This window comes from Meles meles, chromosome 2 (genome assembly GCF_922984935.1).
Source record: "Meles meles chromosome 2, mMelMel3.1 paternal haplotype, whole genome shotgun sequence".
Lineage (NCBI taxonomy): Eukaryota > Metazoa > Chordata > Mammalia > Carnivora > Mustelidae > Meles > Meles meles.
In genome coordinates, this window is record NC_060067.1 from 19,177,977 (window position 1) to 19,185,761 (window position 7,785).

Genomic DNA, 7,785 nt, shown 5'->3' on the forward strand with positions numbered 1-7,785 from the left:
TAAGGAATTTAATAGCTTTTAATTACTGAAACTGAAAAAGCAGTTTAGCTTTTTAACTTTTTAAGAACTGTTTATCTTTCTACATTATTTAACCCTTGCTTTGATTACAAAACAAAACAAAAAAAAAGAGAGAGAAACAAAGTTGAGAGCTATTTCAACACAAATATCCTTTTAGCTCCTACACAAATTACTTGAAAACCTCTTGGTGCTGCTATCAAAGAACTGATAATTCTCTCTCTAATCCACATACAGACAAACTGGTCACCAGAACTCCAGGTCATTCAGTACCATTACAGACTGAAAAACATATCAGGGAAATCTGGCTAAATTCTGTTTAATCTCATAGGGAAATGAAGAACGTTTTCCAAGGGAAAAATTACTAAAGAAGTGTTCTATGTAGATTCTACAATGACATTCTTTAACTAGTGGCCATAGCCCTGATGATACTAAATTAGCAGACCGCCTATTTACTTCAGAGCAAAACACAGAAAGCATTTTTTCCTTCCTGCCAGAGTCTACGCGTCTCCTCATTTCCCCAGCAGCTGGCTGGAAGGATGTAAAATCAGAGGTGCAAGAAGGCTTATACTTCCCAGTGAGTAATCCACCCAGGAAAGTAAACACAACAGACACCACCAGGTTGGGCTCTAAAGGAGAGTGTGGCAGGGATGCTTACACCGTTGTTTACAATGTGCTCCAACTACCGCAGGCAGGATCACACACAGGGAGGAGACACCCAGAGGTGGCTCTCACACCTAGAGTTCGCCCAATTGCTATGATATCTCTGGGCCATAAATAAAGCAGCCCCCGTTTCTATCAGAGTCAGGGAAGTGACCGGAGAATTCCAGAGACCAGAGGTTATGATGGCTTGACTCGTTTGGTGTAATCTGGTCTAGAGATGACTGTTCTATCCCTCGGTCCTCATCAGGGCCAATCTGGGGTGCGTCGAGCGCTGCACCAGAGACACGCGCCGCACTCATCTCGCGGAAGTGCTCCTCACTGGGGAGAGGTGACAGTGTAAGGCTTCCTCGCAGCCCTTATGGGGCCCCGCGGCCTCCTCAAACCAGATTTTCTAGTTAAGCGGATCCCAGGCGATTCCGATAAGCAAGCTCTCAGCTCAAGTAGCATCAGCTCTACCATCTCCACAAATCCCTCCCGGCCATCCCCGGAGCGCGCAGGAACGCGCACACACTGTCACGCACACGCCGACCGCACAGTCAATTGACCCTGGTAGCAGAGGTCGCCCCCACCCCTACACCTACACCCACCCATCTATGGCTAGGGGGCTGGCACGCTTTAGCCCCTGAGCTCCGACGGGGGACCAGTGACGGGGGCGCGGTGGCACTGACGCTCCGCTGCAGCCCGAGCGTCCCCTTCTCCCGTTGGAAGCTCCCGGGCGCCTGCCCTCCTACCTGTAACCCAGTCGACCGCGGACACCAACGCTCTTCCTACCCCGCCCTGGCATCCCAGCTGCCCGGATTCGTGCAACACCGTCCCCCGCCCCGTGCCCACTCCCAACACCGCGCCGCCCCGGGCCACCCACGAAAGTAGCAGCATCCTCCAACCAAAACCGCCTAACAAAGCCTGGGCAAGCAGCTCTTAACCAAACTGCCGTGAAGGGGACACCACGGGCGGGGTGCGGAGAGGCAGCACGGCTATACGACTCCGGGGCGCGACCTGGGCAAATGCGGCCCCTGCGGATGCTCCAGGCAGGCGTCTGGGAAGGATCGCGGTGAGCTCGCCGCCCCTCGGTCCCCATCAGCCCAGAGACCAGCTCTCACCCGGTCCCTGTCAGCTATTCAGCCCGCTCCCGCCTCCAGCGGCACCAGCTCGGGCCGATGGAGAGAAGGCGCCCCCTGGTCTGTTTTCAGCCCCCGCCAAGCGAGGACACTGGGGTGAGAGAGGAGGGAAAATTCCCGGGGTGGAAATTCCAGTTTCTATTCCCAGCGTGTTGGACTGTGAATGCGCCGGCTCTGCTCTCCCCTCCATCCCTCTCGGCCGCCAAATCGCCCAATTGCTGGAAAAACCTCGCACCCGTGCCAAACCCCAGTGCCCACCAGCCAGGAGGCTCCCTTCCCACCCCGCATCACGATCGGATGAGTGTGTATGCAGGCGAGTGTGTGAGGGCGAGTGTGAGTGGGTAGGTGGGTGCGCGTGAAGCCCGCACCCCCTGAGCTGCCCGCCCCGCGGACGCCACCGCCTGCGCGGGGCCAGGGCCACCACTATTAGCAAGAGTGAGAAGAATAAATTACCTTTCGTAACCGCCGGTCCCTGAGATCGTCCCATCAGTTGCTCAACAACCTGCAGCCGGGGGCAGCGTCCACAATCCAGCCATGGAGCCCGGGGCAAGAGACCGGCCGGCCCCGGAGAAGGCGCCCCACCACACGCGGCCAAGGAGGATACCAAAGCGCAGAGAAGGCAGCAGGAGGGTGGAGAAACAACAACAAAAAGTCTCTCCTTCCCCCTTTCTTCCACTACACAGCCATGGAGAAAGGGCAAGGGGAAAACAAGAAGAAAAGAACCAAATGCGTGTCTTCCTTGACGTTTCTCTCGCTCCAAACACGCCGAGGGGGTCGAAACGGAGCAAAGAGAGAGTGGGTTCAAATGTCTCTCCCAGTCCACAGTTGCACAACTTCAGAGTCAGGCTCCGTCTCCAGCAGCAGCCGAGAGACCCGAGCGGCAGCTATTAACATGCGGCAGTCATAGCTGAGGCTGCTTCTCCTGCTGCTGCTGCCGCTGCTGCCGCTGCCGCCGCCGCTTGAGAAAAGACGCTGCTGAAGAGACCAAAAATCTTCCACCATCCCCCAGCCGATCTTTACATCCAGTTCTCCCACCCCACCCCCTTCTCTTTCTTTTTCTTCTTCTTCCTCGTCCTCCCCTTTCCGCTTGGGAAAGGGAGCAATGGAATAGGCAGGGGGAGCCGCGAGAGCCCGGGGTGGCTGCTTCTCCGCCAAACCCGCCTCCTTCTCCCGAGGTTCTCCCCCGGCGGAGGGTCTCCTCTCGCGCCCGCAGCCCGCGCCGAGAGCCGGAGCGAGGGCCACGCAAACTCCTTCCCGGGTGCACGGTGGGGGCGCGCGGGTGGAGCGGGCGCCCGGCCGCTGAGGGCTGCGTCCCGGGGGTCGCGGAGCCCGGAGCCCGCGGGGTGGCCGATTAGCTGGCCGGCCAGGCCGGGCAGCCGAGGGCATGTGGGAGCTTCATCGCGCGGCCCCGAGCTCCGCGCCGCCGCCGCCGCCGCCTCTTCGGTTCTTTCTCTTCTTCGACTCTCCGAGAGCGAGCAAGGCTCTGGCGCTCTCCACACACGCACACTCACACACGCGCACACACGAGCGAGCTCCTGCCAAAGCAAACCGTGCAGTCAGCGCGCGCGCACACCCGGAGAAAGAGGACGGAGGCAAAAAAGAGAAGAAAGAAAGGGGAGGGGGCGAGTCACAGGCGGCGGCAGCGGCAGCTGTCGAAGCGGAGGCAGCGAGCAGTCCGGGGAAAAGCAGCGGCGGCGGCGCCCACCCGGACCCGCGGCAGCATCTGCATCCCCGCTCTTGGGAACTGGGGCGAGAGGTACTGGGCGAGCAGGCGACCCGGCGACGCGCCGAGAGCCGGTCGGAGCGCGGGCGCGCGGGGGCCGTGCAGCCTGCGCGCGGAGGACGCAGCCGGGGCCCGAGCCGAGGCCAGAATGAGCCGCGGGCTGGCGAGCGCCAGGAGCGCCGAGAGCCGGGGAGGGGGCTCGCGCGGGGGGGCGGGGAGGGGGTGAGGGTGGCAGGTAAAACCCGGATCTGGAGTGCACTCGGGCTCCGCCGCGCGGACTCCACCTAGCTGCTCGGCGAACGCTTGGAGGTGGGAATGAGAGGGCTGCTACGGGAGGCTTCCCTTTCAGGGTTTGTTGAACAAAGGGTACCTCTCTCTCCTCCCGGCTTTGAGGCACGCTTCTCCCTCAGTCTCTCTCTCTCTCTCTCTCTCTCTCTCTCTCTTTCCGTCTCTCTGTCTCTCTTCCTTCTCCTCCCTTCCTCTCTCCCTTCTTCTTTTCCTCCACTCCACCCCAGGTAAGTAAGTAAACGTCAGACTGGAAGTCCTGCCAGTGTCTCTTTTTCTAGGTGCAGATTAGTCCATATTTTCATTATGCAGGTACCGAGTCCCGGTGTGTTTTCTGCCTTTGGTCCATTTTATGTTTCTTCAAACTTAGCTCAACGTGCAAGTTCATGAAGACTTTAAAGTATCCTGTTATACAGACAGGGATTTAATGAATTTATTTCATAATCAGTAAAAATTATCATAATGGATATAGAATAGTGCCAGTTCCAAAGCAATGCCTTCTGATGGAGGGGAAAGTGCTCAAGTTAACTGAGTGACCTTGGTCAATTACTGAGCCCCTTCGTGCTTTCTTTGTAAATGAGAGACAGGGTTACCCATGTAATTTATAAGGTCTCTTCCTGCTCTAAAATTTCATGATCTGAAAAGACTAAGGTGTTATTTTCTGTATCAGTAAATTCGAGTTAAAATTATGAGAGAAACTAAGATTTATTATATGCCTTCAACAAGCACATTATATCCAAATTGTATTTGGATGCATATATTCAGGATGATCTAATGCCCTTCCAGAGCCCTTTGGGAGGTGTAATCAATCCCAACACATCTGAAAAACCTAAAACCTCATTAGAATTAACAGACCCTACCCAATACAAGGGATTATCAATATCTCATTCATTCTTCAATGCTCAGTTGTAGTGCCAAATGCTCCAGAAAGCCTTTTCTCACCAACCCCAATCAAAATAATCACCCCTTTTATTATAGTCCCATAGCACTTTGATGGTATATCTACAATAGCACCTATTTCATTCCTTTTTCTTATTCTTTTAAAATAAGGAGTTGCTTGTCTTTATAGCTCCTCAGATTATGATCTTTCTTAAATGCCAATTCCAAATTTTAATCATCTGTATAACATAAGATTACTATGTATCCACAGTACACTGTTATTAAAAAAAAAAATAGGAGGTGGATTTCCTGATATTTCTGAATTCTGACCAACCAGATGTTCACACACTTAAATTAAGCTACTCAAAGTTGCCTAATATAAGACATCCATAAACTCCCCTGAGTACCTAAAGAAAATGTAAACTGACATCTGAAATCATTTGTTACTTAAAGAATTTTCGAAATAGATTCTAGCTAATTGTGACAAAAGGAGGTAAAATGGGAACTACCCAATTCATCTCCCAAATGTATATATGTAGAAAAGAAATAAAATAATAAAATGTGAAATGAACGATGCTGTATGGATATTAAATGTTATTAGGGATAACAGCAGACATAAATAAATAGTACCCACAGACCAATTTTTAGAATAAGTCTTATCATATCTTGACAGGTCTGGAAGGATATGGGAGAGGAATTCAAATTAATTTCAAAATGAAAATTAATATATCAAAATATAAAATATACTAACTGAAAAATATGCATATTAATTTAAACAAGTAATTAAATATGAGACATAGGAACTGAAAAGTAAGCATATTAAGTTAAATAATTAATTGAAAGTATTCACTGAAGAATTGACTACAAATAAAGTTACAAACCAAAAAATGAGAAGAACCAAAAAAGGAAAAAGTAAGTAAAAAATAACTTTTTTTTTCTTTTTTTTTTTTAAAGATTTTATTTATTTATTTGACAGAGAGATGACAAGTAGGCAGAGAGGCAGGCAGAGTGAGGGGGTGAAGCAGGCTCGCTGCCGAGCAGAGAGCCTGATGTGGGGCTTGATCCCGGAACCCCGGGATCATGACCTGAGCCGAAGGCAGAGGAGTAAAAAATAACTCATAGCTATTTAAGAAAAGCAGGGAAAGGAAGAGAATAGGTTAATTATTTAAACAATTAAATCAAGTGTCAATGTAGCAGCTTTTACAGCAGCAACTGTATTTTGGGCTCAAACACCATGCTTCCAAATCCTTTTTAATCTGATAGGCATAGTCTTTTATATTTAAGATATAAAGCATCCTATTCTATTGCCAGGAAATCCATGAGTCTTGCCAATATTTTTCTAAGATGAACCTTCTAGAAAAATAAAATCAAGTAAATTTTGTGCCTTTTTTGCTATACAACTATATTTAACACCTTCTCAGGGACAAGATAGCATCACAGATGATGTTTGAGCAATGATGCTATTATACAGGGTAGAGCTGTGTGCGAGAGTGGTTTTTGAAAAGGATGGCGTGGTTGGCTTTAGCTCTATTAAGCTTAAAAAAAAAATCAGTATTTACCATGTGGAAAAGAAATCCCCAAATAAGCTGAATATCCAATTAAACAGGATAATTAATATGAAAATATTTTAATAGCTAGTAAAATTCTGTGACCAAATGACCCTTTCAAATTATTAAATACACTAAGATCTCCAACAGCATGAAAGTTAGGAAAAGAATATGAATAAAATGTTCACAGAATAGGTAAATACAAATAAATAACCAATAAATGTAAGCAAGGATGCTCTGCTTCACACACACACACACACACACACACACACAAAATCACACGCACATAAAAATATACCCAATTACAAGATCTATCATGTTTCATGTTCTGCCCAGGAGATTAGCTGAAAAGTAACAGTGCCCTACAACTAAACTCTTAAAAATAAAAGTACATTGAGACAGGCTTACTGCTGGGCTAATAACATACATTGACACATTTTTCTGGAAAGAAAGTTGAAGATCTGTGTCAACTGACTTTTAAAATATGTATGTCATTAATCCAGTATTTCTATTTACAGATACCACTTCTGCGGAAGTAAACAGAGGTATGGACAAGGACTTTATACAATGCTACACATCTCAGTCATAACTGTTATGTAAGGGGAGTGAGTATGTAAGGTATGTATGTATTCAGCGGGATCGTGTTTCTTCATGCTCTGTTAAAGACCCCTTATCAGATTGGCCTGTAGTTATTTAGTTGGTAGGAAAAAATGTTGGTTAAAGCAAAAAATACTTTTAAAAATGATCCATATATTTTATTTTAGCGAGGATTCATTTTTGCTGCAAGCAACAGAAACACAAAATAATAGCAACCTAAACAAAATAGAGATTTATTACTTTTTCTAGTGAAACATCTAGCATTTGGTGACCCAGGACTATTATGGCCCCCCAAAGCACCATCGGTGTAAGACACCTGTATCTTCTTGCTTGGCCACCTATGACCCTTATTTCCCATTTCAGTTTTAGCAATCATGCTACATTGCAGAAGCAAAGAAGAAAAGGAGGAAGGTAAAGACATACACCAAGGACATTTTCCTAAAGTCGCACACACCATTCTCCATTCACTGCATCCTCAGAAATGATGAGATGGTAACACTTCGCTGCAAGGTTAGTGGGAAACACGGACTCTTCCAGGCAATCCTGTGTCCAGCTAAAAATCAGATTCTTTGATTATTTAACATTTCCTTGGCCTATAATTTAACAGTGTGCTCCACCGTGAACTGAGCTTTGCATACACTAGATTTTCAGTGACCAAAGGAGGAGCTAATGCGGACACTAGACAATGCCACCTTCACGTGAAATGACCTTGCAGTTCAACCAGAGGTAAACTTTCAAAAAATTTCAAAATGACTGAGCTTTTGCCATCAAGAAAAATACTCTCTAATACCTGATCAAATATCAGCAGACAGTTAATATCTTAAAGGCTACTGGGCCTAGACAGACTGACAGATCAAGGTAATCAGGGTTAAATTACATCTGCAAAGCAGGTAGCAAATCATAGAACTCAGATTCCTAGCATGCCATGGCGTGATCAGAATTCTAAGGGGTCTGAGTT

At 47.7% G+C, this 7,785-nt stretch overlaps 1 protein-coding gene across 17 annotated transcripts in view; it reads right to left on the bottom strand.

Annotated features, from left to right (window-relative positions):
* Positions 1-2,805, bottom strand: part of ADGRL3 (adhesion G protein-coupled receptor L3) — an 811,968-nt gene extending 809,163 nt beyond the window's left edge. For 5 of the 17 annotated variants that reach the window (XM_045993716.1, XM_045993706.1, XM_045993689.1 and 2 more), the window contains exon 1: positions 2,250-2,800. The gene's annotated coding sequence lies outside the window, so the exon portion shown is untranslated. Of the gene's footprint in view, positions 1-2,249 lie in introns of all 17 variants that reach the window. The other 12 variants (XM_045993725.1, XM_045993671.1, XM_045993643.1 and 9 more) reach the window with 5 other exon arrangements.
* Positions 2,806-7,785: the final 4,980 nt, after the last annotated feature.